Source organism: Otolemur garnettii, unplaced genomic scaffold (genome assembly GCF_000181295.1).
Source record: "Otolemur garnettii isolate 467f Iridium unplaced genomic scaffold, OtoGar3 scaffold00031, whole genome shotgun sequence".
NCBI classification, from domain to species: Eukaryota; Metazoa; Chordata; class Mammalia; order Primates; family Galagidae; genus Otolemur; species Otolemur garnettii.
The window spans coordinates 12,446,091-12,459,787 of NW_003852426.1; the positions used below are offsets into that span (position 1 = coordinate 12,446,091).

General features: G+C 39.6%; 1 protein-coding gene across 1 annotated transcript in view; it reads right to left on the reverse strand.

Annotated features, from left to right (window-relative positions):
- The window catches only part of USP49 (ubiquitin specific peptidase 49), a 79,591-nt gene that overhangs the window by 49,036 nt on the left and 16,858 nt on the right, over positions 1 to 13,697 (reverse strand). The window contains exon 2 of the mRNA XM_003789182.3: positions 4,401 to 4,474. The gene's annotated coding sequence lies outside the window, so the exon portion shown is untranslated. The remainder of the gene's footprint in view (positions 1 to 4,400; positions 4,475 to 13,697) is intronic.

Here is a 13,697-nt window from a genome sequence, read left to right on the forward strand (position 1 = left end):
AAAAAAAAAAAAAAAATCACAAAATGTCAAGCCACTCTATTCTCAGCACTCAGCTATTGAGAAACACTAGTCAGTGTTTAAGATCCACAGTGGGCATTAAATCTGAGATTCCCCTCATGAGGGAGCTGTGTCCAGTGCAAAGGACTCAAAAACTGGACTGGAAGCTGGCATATAAGCTCTATCAGGGTGGATATTTTTTGGCTTTCATCTTGTTCACTGCCTTGTTTATCTTGAACAAGGCTGGAACATAGCTGGTGTTCACTTAATACTATAAAATAAAGTCTGTCCTGAATGGTCCTTTCTAAAGTTGGGAATAAACCATAAAAAGAGCATTCTTAGTTTGGTATTTGTCAGTGGGAGAGGGCACCATAACTTTCTAGCCTACAGTGGGGTCATTACAATATTTGGATGTAGAAACAAATCATGGTGCTTTGCTCATAGCAAATCTAGTGAAGATCTTGAAAAGCGTTATTTTACATTTTAGCAGATCTTTTTAACATGGGGATTAAGGAAGATGGCTGCATTCTCCTGTCTGCTTCTGCATTCACTCAGTTGCATATATGTAGCCTCTGGAAGACTTCACTGCACACTCATGAGAGAATAACGATGGAAAAAGCAAATAACATTTTAGTATTATAAATAGTTCCATCAGTCCCTGAAAGGGGCCCAGGAGCTCTTAGAACACCTTCTAAGATACTGTTTTAACAGACATGCACAATAAGAGCCATAACTTTTCTGATCAACATTCAGAAGAGATTCTCAAGCTAGGGAAAGAGGTTAAAAAAAAAAGTAAAGAGGATAGAGAGAGGAAAACACAACTGATTACTACATGCAGCCATACTTACAGGAAGGCCAAGACATTTTAACAGTATACTTGGTACTTTAAATGTCACTTACTCTTTGTACTTCACCAAATTTCAATAGAAAATGAATTGCCATTAGGAGAAAAGTCAGTGCTTCTCTCTGACAAGGTAGACCCCAGAAGAAAAACCATGTACTATAACTCCTTCCAGTTCCCATATAAGCGTCGATTGTTAATGTACATTTACTTTTTAGGGAATCATTTATAAGTGACATTCTAATTATAAGACCTGTAGGTCACCTTCTTTCTGGCTTTTCTTCTCTTGCACAACTCTCTACTGACTGTCATCCAAATATTATTTAACAGGACAAAAGAGAAATTTCCAATCATTAATCAGTTCCAAACTGCTGTACAGTTCAATCTTTCTGTTTGCTTGTTTCTATGAATAGCTGCTAAATGGTAATTTACAAATCAACACACTCTAATCCCTTCTAAACATGTATTGTTCTATAGCTAGTTCAGGTGATTTTTATCTACTACAAATGATTCATAACAAAGCAAAACAGCAATTGTCATTTAAGCATGGTAAAGAAAAATAATTATTTTTGAATAATCATCTCACATCATCATTTTTCCTATATTTAAGAAGGTACATGATTTCAGGCAGGGCATGGTGGCTCACACCTGTAATCCTAGCACTCTGGTAGGCTGAGGTGGGTAGATTGCTTCAGTTCAGGAGTTCTAGACAAGCATAAGCAAAAGTGAGCCCCCGTCTCTACTAATAAAATAGAAAACCTTGCCAGGCATTGTGGTGGGCACCTGTAGTCCCAGCTACTCAGGAGGCTAAGGCAAGGGATAGCTTGAGCCCAAGAGTTTTTGAGGTAGTTAGGAGGTTTGATGCCACGGCACTCTACCCAATGGACAGAGTGAGACTCTGTCTTAAAAAAAAAGAAGAAGAAAATATATAATTTCAAATTTTCATTCCCACAGGCAAGTAAAAACAAATTATTTATGACAACTTTTCCAGGAGGTCTTTAGTTTTCATGCCTTATTTCAATTTACACCCACCCTAGCAAACCTTCTAAGAGTTTATGAACCAGACCAGTGCTTCCCTAGTCAATAATATAGACCCAGGTTAAAATCCTGAAGCTGCTACTTGCATTGTGACTTTGGGCAAGTTACTTAACCTTCATCTCTTCATTTTTTTTTAAATGAAGATAACAACAGTATCTACCTCATAAATGGATGACAGGGTTAAATGAAATGATGAATAAATGAGGAAAGCATTTAAAACACCATCAGACACATAGTAAATAATAAATGTTAATATCTGGTTTTGTATTTTAGTCTTCTAAAGCAGCCTCACTATAGTCTCAGCAGATAGTTTATAACAATCTAATAGAGGTTCAGAACAATTCAAGAAGAAAATACTAAAAGTATATATTTTTTCCAAATATCTTTCCTTCTTTTTTTTTTTTTTTTTTTTTTGAGACAGAGCCTCAAGCTATCCCCTTGGGTAGAGTGCTGTGGCATCACGCTCACAGCAACCTCCAACTCCTGGGCTCAAGCGAGTCTCCTGCCTCCGCCTCCCAAGTAGCTGGGACTACAGGCGCCCGCTCCAACGCCTGGCCATTTTTTGGTTGCAGCCATCATTGTTGTTTGGCGGGCCCGGGCTGGGGATTCGAACCCGCCACCTTAGGTGTATGTGGCTGGTGCCTTAGCCGCTTGAGCCACAGGCGCCAAGCCAATATCTTTCCTTCTTAAAATAGGTAATGATCTGTACCACCTAAGAAAGTACTGACAAGCCATGAAAAGCTCAAAGACATTTTTAAAACTACTTTGATTCTGTGCAACAAGAAAAGAAAACTCAAGATGGCATGTCCTTCCAAATAGATTGGTGGAATCTTAACAGAACGTTTGACACAGCTACCTAGAAACGTGGGAATTGTGCATCCTGCTTTGACAAAATATTTTTACAGGCAAGAAAATTATGATAGTCTGAAGATATGCAGTAAGAGGTGTATAACTCTCCACTTACACACAATACAGCAGCATACTTAGAAATGAAGCCAAAGAATATATATTTGTAAAAATATTTTTCAATCTTTTGCTAGCATAGTTAACCTTATTTGAGATGGTTTAACTTTTAGAGTTTTTCAGAGGAAAATTCACATGTAGATACATAAAAATGCTAACTAGGATATACAGAGTGTTCCAAAAAAATGTATACACATTTTATGAAAAGAAAATACTGTACTAAAACTATAATACTTAATCACATTTCTCTAATTACAAGAGATACACATACAGGATACAATATACACAATAACAAACATGAATATATATTACATATTATAATTTTAATACAGTGTTTTCCTTTCTTAAAATATGTTACATTTTTTGGCACCCTCTGCATATGAGAATAATAGCTAATGTTTACTGAACACTTATCATGTTCCAGACACTAAAGTTTTTACATGGAATAACTAATACACTCATCATCACTGTGAGATAGGCATTTAGTTGTCCCCACCTTATACCCAAGAAATTGAGGCATACAGAGATTAATTTGCTCAAATGTCAAATTAATAGTGGCTAGTTAAAAATAGTCTGGCTCCAAACCCATGCTTTGAACCACTAGGCAAATAACACTGCACAAATACATGCCATATATTTATATACCCTTGAGAGGGGCTAAGGTTCAGGTAGAGGGTTTTGGCTATCTATAATGTTTGAATTATTGACAATAAGAATGGATAGACTTAAGTAATTAAACACTTTGTGAACATTTTATTGGGGATTCTCTCTGTACAATTCTATTTGATTACCACCTGACACACATCCGCACTTGCTCAAACGAACAGGATCCCCATAGTGAGACTAACATCAAAACAGTCGAGGCTGGGTGTGGTAGCTCATGCCTATAACCCTAGCACTCTGGGAGACCATAGTGAGTAGATCACCTGAGCTCACAAGTTCAAGACCAGCCTGAGTAAAAGTGAGACCTCATCTCTAAAAATAGCCAGGCATTGTGGCAGGCACTTGTAGTCCCAGCAATTAGGGAGGCCAAGGCAAGAGCATCACTTGAGCTCAAGAGTTTGAGGTTGCTGTGAGCTATGATGCCACTGCACTCTACTGAGGGCAATAAAGTGAAACTCTGTCTCCAAAAAAATAATAAAAAATAAAAATAAATAAAACTAAAACAGTTGATAGTATTTGGAGAAAAAGAAAGAGTTGAATTGTGAATTATTCAATGAGTGAACAATTCTTTACGGGTCACAACAGACATGGTCCCTATCCAACCACCAATATGTCTCAAGACCTATCCTAGACTTGTTTTAGTATGGTTGCTGGTCTCCAGGTCCCATTTTATCTTGGAATATGTTTATATCCCCTCTTAGTTTAAGGTAATTCAAGGTACTGGAAAATTCACAAAGTGTAGATGGAAGCAAGTGATGAAAGTTCAGAACAGGGATAAAACAAAGAGTGATAAATCATTTAACAGTATACCCACCTCAGCCACATACTACAGATTGACCATACCTAATACTACGAAGAGTTTTCATTAAAAATGTCTTATTATAGGTTTATTTCTTACCCATTAAGTAAGTTTTTTCCACCTTCTTCCATATTATTCCACAGTCCCTGGTTAAGTTTCCTCTTCTCTATTAACTATGGAGGGAGAAACAATTGAAATAATCTGTTAGGCTGGGAAAATGGCAAGAAGAAAGCGATTTCATGAATTTTATTTACAAATTTAGAAAAGGATAAACATATTACAATGCTGTGAACTCCCTATAAATCCTCAAAACTTATGTAAAAGTGAAAGAAACTATGATTTTTTTTAAACTAAGACCAATCAAAAATTCAGTTATTTATGGACAGGCAGATCTATAAATAAAATATTAAAGGTCTACACCTGAAAAAAATGTACCTCTGCATTTGTTTAGGGTTTAAAGGTTACACATTGTCTTTACATATAACATGAAACCATCTGGGGAAAAAAAGTTCATGGTAACAAAAATACAAGTATCAAAAGCTAAAATTACATCATCCCTAATCATCAGAAAAATGCCAATCAAAACCACCCCGAGATATCACCTAACCGAGATATCAGTGAGAACAGCCCACATCACAAAGTCCCAAGGCTGCACATGCTGTTGTGGATATGGAGAGAAGAGAACACTTTTATACTATTAGTGGGACTGCAAATTAATACAGCCTTTATGGAAAGAAGTATGGAAAAATCCTCAAAGAGCTAACAGTAAACCTTCCATTTGATCCCACAATCCCATGACTAGGTATCTACCCAGGAGAAAAAAATCATTTCACCACAAGGACATTTGCACTAGGATGTTCATCTCAGCTCAGTTCATAATTAGCAAGATATGGAATTGATCCAAGTGCCCATCAACTCAGGAATGGATTAGTAAACTGTGGTATATGTGTACCGTGGAATACTATTTAGCCATAAAAAGATGGAGACTTTACATCTTTTATTAACCTGGATAGAGCCGAATCACATTCTTCTTAATGAAGTATCATAAGAATGGAAAAGTATCCAATATATGTAATACTAATATGAAACCAATAAACAACTACATGTCCACAGGAAAGAAAAATGCAACTTACTTCAAGGGAGGTAAAGGGGGCAAGAGGGGAGGAGAGAAAGGGGATGAGAGGGGAGAAGAGAAAGGGGAGAGGAGAAGGAGGGAACTTAGTAGGCTCTCACCTAATGGATATAACGTAAGGGTATATAGCACACTCCGTGAGTGAAGGACTCAATTACAACTCGAACTTTACCTAACAAAGGCAACCAGGATAACCTAATCATTTGTGCCCTCAATTAATCTGAATTTAAAAAAAAAAAGAAATTTAAAAAATAGAGGGAACAGGCTAGCAAGAAAAAGAAAAAAGCTAAAATTAGCTAGATGTGGTGTCTCAAACCTGTAAATCCTATCACTCTGGGAAACCAAGGCCAGAGTTTCCTTTCAGTTCAGAAGTTCGAGGCCAGCAAGAGCAAGACTCGGCACTCATCCCCCCTCAGCAACTGAGTAAGAGACTGTTTCCAGAAACAAAAAGAGGGGGGCAAGACCCATCTCTACTAAAAATAGGAAAACCAGGCTCCGCACCTGTAGCATAGCAGTTATGGTGCCGTCCACATGTACTGAGGGTGACAGGTTCGAACCTGGCTGGGACTGCTAAACAACAATGACAACTGCAACAAAAAAAAATAGCTGGGCATTGCGGTGGGCACCTGTAGTCCCAGCTACTTGGGAGGTTGAGGCAAGAGAATCGCTTAAGCCCAAGAGTTGGAGGTTGCTGTGAGCTGTGACACCACAGCACTCTACCGAGAGCAACATAATGAAACTCTGTCTCCAAAAAAAAAAGGGAAATCAGGGGGGAGTTATAGTGGGTAACTAAAGTCCCAATTACTCTGCAGGCTTGAGCCCAGGAGTCTGAGGTTGCTGTGAGGTAGGCTGACGCCATGGCATTCTAGCCTGGGCAACAGAGTTAAGACTCTGTCTCAAAAAAACAAAAACAAAAACAAAAAAAACTGAAATTATTGATTTAGGTAAAATTACATGTATAATCATTTTTTAGGTTTCTGACACTTTATTCAGGAAGCAGGACTCAATAAAGCTTGAACTTGGTATGCTCAGCCACCATGTAACAGGATGGAAAATTCTCACTCTGTCACCCCATTGGAGTACAGTGGCCTGATTACAGCTTATCATAAATGTGAGTAGCTGGGACTACAGGTATGACAACACCTTTTTTCTTTCTTTTTTTTTTTTTTGGAGACAGACACTCACTTTGTTGTTCCAGGCTAGAGTACCATGGAGTCAACTAACAGCAACCTCAAACTCCTGGGCTCAAGTGACCCTCCTGCCTCAGCCTCCCAGTAGCTGGGACTACAGCCATATTAACCATGGCTAATTTTTCTACTTTTTTATTTTTTTTAGAGACAGGTTCTCACTCTTGCTCAGGCTGGTCTGTAACTCCTGAGCTCAGGTAATCCCTCCTCTTCCTCCCAGATTGCTAGGGTTAAGGTATGAATCATCACACCCAGCCCACTATTTTTTTAAATTATTTTTTGTAGAAACAGGGTATCACTTTGTGTCCAGGCTTGTCTCTAACTCCTGGCCTCAAGTGATCCTCCTGCCTTGGTCTCCTAAATTACTGGGATTACAAGCATAAGCCACCATATCTGGCCTGAAAAATTCTCTACTTTGCCATGCTAACAACCAACACAGGAATTCCTCTTGGAAGAACCTTTGTGAAAATAAGTTCCTATATAATATGGGCCCTCACCTCTCATGTCCAGGCCCCTTGAATGGGTATAAATGGGGGTTTGACATTTATAAAATGTCCCTCTTTCCTATCCAAATGACCCAACTTTCAATATAAAAACACCAAAAACAGGTGGTGCCTATGGCTCAAAGGAGTGGGGCACTGGCCCCATATGCTGGAAGGTGGCAGGTTCAAACCCAGCCCTGGCCAAAAACTGCCAAAAAAAACTTTAAAGTTAACGTACATTTACATTCAAGTTACTTTGGTAATTTTGCATGCTCCCCAAAATGTGACTATAGGCTGGGCACAGCAGCTCCCACCTGTAATCCTAGCACTCTGGGAGTCTGAGGAGATCACTTGAGGCCAGAAATTCTAGCCCAAAAGCTAACTAAAATAATCAATTCTATTCTAAGTAGCACTTAGGATATGTAACCACATGAAGTTTAGGCTTAAAGCCCCAGTTAATCTGAAGAGTAATGACTTCAATAATTATAATGTTGATTTTATTTTTTTGGACACAAAGTGTCTCATTTTGTCTCCTTTGGTAGAGTGTCCTGGTGTCACAGCTCACAGCAATCTCAAACTCTTAGGCTCAAGCAATTCTCTTGCCTCAGCCTCCCAAGTACCTGGGCCTACAGGTGCCCACCACAACACCTGGTTATTTTTAGAGACAGAGTCTTGCTCTTGCTCAGGTTGGTACTGACCTGTGAGCTCAGGTAATCTACCCGCCTCACCCTCCCAGAGTGCTAGGATTACAGATGTGAGCCACTGCACTTGGCCATTTTATTTTTTTATTTTTTTGAGACAGTCTTACTTTGATACCCTCAGTAGAGTGCTGTGGCGTCACAGTTCACAGCAACCTCAAACTCTTGGGCTCAAGTGATCCTTTTGCCTCAGCCTCCTGAGTAGCTAGGACTACTGATGCCCACCACCACACCTGGCTATTTTTAGAGACAGGGTCTCCCTCTTGTTCAGGTTGGTCTAGAACTCATGTATTCAAGCAACCCACCTGCCTCAGCCCCCTAAATTGCCAGGATTACAGATGTGAGCCACCTCACTTGGCTACAACAGTGATTTTGAAATTATGAAGTCAACTCAATTCTGAAAACTATTAATAGGACCCCACACATTCAAATATTTTGAATCTAGGTCCCACTTACATCATTTAAAATTCTGTAATATGCTTTTGAATGGGAAGGAAGTGGAATTACAGATACAATATATAAAACAACTGGCTCGGCGCTTGTGGCTCAAGTGGCTAAGGCACCAGCCACATACACCTAAGGTAGCGGGTTCGAATCCAGCCTGGGCCCGCCAAACAACGACAGCTGCAACCAAAAAAAAAAAAAAAAATAGCCAGGTGTTGTGGCGGGCGCCTGTGGTCCCAGCTACTTGGGAGACGGCGGCAGGAGACTCGCTTGAGTCCAGGAGTTGGAGGTTGCTGTGAGCTGTGATGCCACGGCACTCTACCCAGGGGGACAGCTTTAGGCTCTGTCTAAAAAAAATATATATAATATATATATATATATAAAAAACAACTAAACATGTAGATGATATTCCTTTAAATGGTTATTGGAAACAAGGTCCCCAACAGTCGTGAAAGCATATTCCAAGCTTATCTAGTAGTAAAATTGCTGAACTCTTGGCTGTCTGGTGTCATGCAAAGCAAGAGTACAGGATGGAGTTACAGAGAGGAGTTACCACCACGGTGTCCATTTATTAGTATGAGACCTTACTTAACTTCTCAGGGTCTGTTTTCTAATCTACTTCATAGCTCTGACGTAAGCATTAAATGAGAATGAAGGTAAAACACTAGTATACTGCCTGGCGCATAGCTGATGACCAACAAAGGTTTTATTTCCTTCTGGTATCTTTCTGCCAAATGATAACATGATGATGATAGACAGATAGCTATTTACACGTAGATAGCCTTTAAATATTTTTTAATTTCAAAATATCAAGGGGGTACAAATGCTTTTCTGTTCTGTTTTGTTTTTGAGACAGTCTCAAGCCATCACCCTTGGTAGAGTACTGTTGTGTCACAGCTCACAGCAACCTCAAACTGTTGGGTTTAAATGATTCTCTTGCCTCAGCCTCCCAAGTGGCTAGGACTACAGGGAGGCACCCACCACAATGCCCAGCTATTTTTTTTGTTGTAGTTGTTATTGTTGTTTGGCAGGCCTGGGCTGGATTCAAACCCACCCGCTCTAGTGTATGTGGCTGACACCCTAGCCGCTGAGCTGCAGGCACTGAGCCTACACATGCTTTTGTTACATGGATACCCTTTATAATGCTTAAGTTGGGGCTTTTAGTGTACCCATCATCCAAATAGTGTTCATTGTACCCAACAGGAACAATTAACTTTATCCTTCCCCTACTCTCCCCTCCCCACTTCTTGATTTCCGATGACCTTTTACATCTCTTTGTGCCCATGTGTGCCCATTAATTAGTTCCATATTATTGGAGCATATGTGTGGTACTTCACTTAGAATAATGGTCTCCAGGTCCATACAAGTTGCTGCAAATGACATTATTTCACTTATTTTTATGGCTGAGTAGTACTCCATGGTATACATATGCCACACTTTCTTAATCCACTCACAAAATGATCAGGCATTTAGGTTGATCCCCCATCTTTGTGACTGAATTGTGCCATAATAAACATTTGAGTGCAGGTATCTTTTTGATAAAATGACTTCTTTTCCTTTGGGTAGATGCCCAGTAATGAGACTGCTGGGTCAAACAGTAGATCTACACTTATTTCTTTCATAAATCTTGAAACTGTTTTCTTTTTTTTGAGACAGAGCTTCAAGCTGTCCCCCTGGGTAGAGTGCCGTGGCATTACAGCTCACAGCAACCTCCAACTCCTGGGCTCAAGTGAGTCTCCTGCCTCTGCCTCCCAAGTAGCTGGGACCACAGGCGCCCGCCACAACGCCCGGCTATTTTTTGGTTGCAGCCGTCATTGTTGTTTGGCGGGTCCGGGCTGGGGATTCGAACCCGCCACCTTAGGTGTACGTGGCTGGCGCCTTAGCCGGTTGAGCCATAGGCGCCGAGCCGATACTGTTTTCCATAGCAATTATACAGCCTTTAGCATCTGCCAGACACTCATCTAAGCGCTATTATATATATTAACCCATTCAATCCTCACAAATATGAGATATTTTTATTCTCATTTTACAAGCAAGGACACTGCAGCACAAATAAGTTCCACAACTAATAAAATCTAAGTCCTTGCTCTTAAATACTAGCACCGAGAATGAATATCAAGGCTCAGCACCTGTAACTCAGCAGCTAGGGCACATACACCAGAGCTGGCGGGTTCGAATTCAGCCAGAGCCTACCATACAACAATGATAATTACAACCAGAAAGTAGCCAGGGGTTGCAGCGGGCGCCAGTAGTCCCAGCTACTTGGGAGACTGAGGCAAGAGAGTTTGAAGTTGCTGTGAGCTGTGACACCATGGCATTACCCAGGGTGACATACTAAGACTCTGTGTCAAAAAAAAAAAGAATGAATGTCAAGATGATAACAGCAATGCCCTTTCTTTGAGAGTTCTCTAATATTAATGTACTCAAGTAGAGAATGTTCAGAAGCCTTACGAAGTAGAATAGATCTGCTATCTTGAAAATACATACTAATATATAGTTTATATATTTTTAAAATATAGCTCATATGTTTTAAAATATATTTGTATATCTCAAAATATTTTAATATGGTACACATATTTTCTAATATTTCTTCCTTTTTTCCTTTCTTTTTGTGAGATAGGCTCCCACTCTGGTACCTGGCTGTAGGTAGTGGCACCATCACAGCTCACTGCAGCCTCAAATTCCTGGTTTCATGCAGTTCTCCCTGCTCCACCTCCCAAAGTGCTGGCTAGGATTATAGGTGTGAGCCAGCATGCCTGCCCTCTATTTCTTCATTTTTAACTTTTATTTAACAACCAAGCAAAAAGCACTGAATCTAACATTTTTTAAGGTTTAAAAAGTTGACTAAGCTTGCCAGACATTGTGGCGGGCACCTGTAGTCCCAGCTACTTGGGAGACTGAGGCAAGAGAATAGCTTAAGCCCGAGAGTTAGAGGTTGCTGTGAGCTGTGATGCCACAGCATTCTACCCAGGCAACAGAGTGAGTCTCTGATTCCAAAAAAAAAAAAAAGTAGTTGACCAAGAAAATATTAAAAAATTTCAATCAGAAAAAAATGTAATCAAGATTATACCTTTTAAAGCAAGCTGAGTCATGTGGTACATTCCAAAACACAAACATGTATTATCCTATGTTATATCTTGTCTGTAAATGATTTCTCCTATAAACTGCTGGAGGACAGCAATAGCATTTTGTTTTACCTATCATGAACATCTCTAGTGTCTAAAAAAGTGCCTAGTCCTTACTAGGTGCTCCATGAATAATGAGAAAAGAATGAAGAGTCTAGAGATTAAACATGACAAAATTTTCAAGTCCACCTACTACCTTTATTTATATCATGAGGCAGTAACACACTAGGCTTATTTCCCACTACCTATCCACTCCAGAATTTTACTATCAGCCAGGCCTTGCTGGATTTAAGTGTTTTCTATGACCCAGGCACATATTTGGCCTATCCCAATCTATAAGCTCACATAAAAATCTGCCTTATAATAAAAAGTCTCAAGTATACAATTAGAAAATTTATGTATGAATAAGAGCAAAAAATACTGTTACATCACTTCATGTAGTTTTCACAGTGCTTCCACACATTTCCCCTAGGTACCTCCAGACAGCCCTGAGAGTAGGCAAGGCAAGTGGGATAAACTAGGATAATCTAATGCTGATTGTCTGGAGTGGAAGCATATCCTCATTGTCACCTCCAATGAACCAATGGCTCAAAACCTGAGTTAGATGTTTTCTCTAAATTTGGGTAGAACAAGTACAACTTTTTTTTTTTTTTTTTTTAAACAGAGTCTCAAGCTGTTGCCCTGGGTAGAGTGTCATGGCATCACAGTTCACAGCAACCTCCAACTCTGGGGCTTAAGTGATTATCTTGCCTCAGCCTCCCAAGTATCTGGGACTACAGGCGCCTGCCACAGCGCCCAGCTATTTTTGTTGTTGCACTTGACATTCTTGTTTCAGCTGGCCCAGGCCAGATTCAAACCTGCCAACCTTGGTGTATGTGACCGGTGCCCTACCCACTGAGCTACAGGTGCCGCACTACAACACATTTTTAAGTTGATGTCATGAACGATCATTTTTAATAATAAATTGTCATTCATCTAATCAAAATTACTTATGCCTGTTATACCAGCACTGTGGGAGGCTGAGGTGGGAGAACTGCTTGAGCTCATGAGTTTGAGACTTGTCTGAGCAATAGTGAGACTCCTACAGATAAAAAAATAAAAAACCCAACCAGGCACCACAGCAAGTGCCTATAATCCCAGAGGCTTCCAGAGGCTGGCATCAGGATGCCCACATTCCAAGTCTGAGGTTGCAGTGAGCTATGATGCCATTGCACTCTGTCCAGGGCATAGAGTGGGACTCTGTCTCAAACAAAATAAAACAAAACAGAACAGGCTAAAAGCTTCAGAAGATACAAAGGCAGAGGAAACTCACACAACTAAATAAAGGAAAATTTTACAGACATCCACAGCTAAATAAGGAAACCTTGTAGAAGATTTTAGGGAGACCACAATCAGCTATTACAATTAAATCTCTCCTGACTGGGCGGCACCTGCAGCTCAAAGGAGTAGGGTGCCGGCCTCATATATCAGAGGTGGCAGGTTCAAACCCGGCCCCAGCCAAAAACTGCAAAAAAAAAAAAAAAATACTCTCTTGACTGCTACATTAGGAAGCTCAGTATAGCCTGGTAGGAGGAGAACTAAGCCAGGTATCAGGAAGCCTGGGTTTCAGTCTGTTACTGATGAACCATGTGATCTCCTTACCCACTCAAATTGAAAATTCTAAAATTTTGTACATATCACCCAGAATAAATAACAATATTTATTGTTATTACAATAACAATAACAATAACACATACTAGTTTCTTTACATTTTAGTGCACAACACAGACAGCATGAACAAAAGGTTCAAGATTTTCTGACTTCACTGTCCTAAGATTCAAAATTATTACACTACTATGGGTTTTACCCATTGACAGTTCTCAATAATGGTGTAAGTTCAAATTCAGGGTCTCTGCACAGAAACTACACAACAGATTTATTAATTCCTATGAAATAAAAAGCGTGCTAGGATTATATTTAAACACTTTGACTATGGTTCAGAATAATTTAGATGATAATAGTGCTGTTCACTTGCCAAATGGATTGATCTCTTATAAGCCATTAAAATATTTCTCTGCCATTAAACAGAAATAGGCTTATAGCTGTGTTACACAGTACACATAGAAGGGCATCCTAGACTGCGGGCTTCCTGGGGGCAGGAATTGTTTCTTATCTATCACTGTGTCCTGCTGACAAAGTATAGTATATGGCACAAAGAATCCAAAGAATCTACTAATATTTTATATATATTATATATATATATATACACACACACACACACACATATTTTTTTCTTTGTTTTTTTTTTTTTTTTGAGACAGAGCCTCAAGCTGTCCCCCTGGGTAGAGC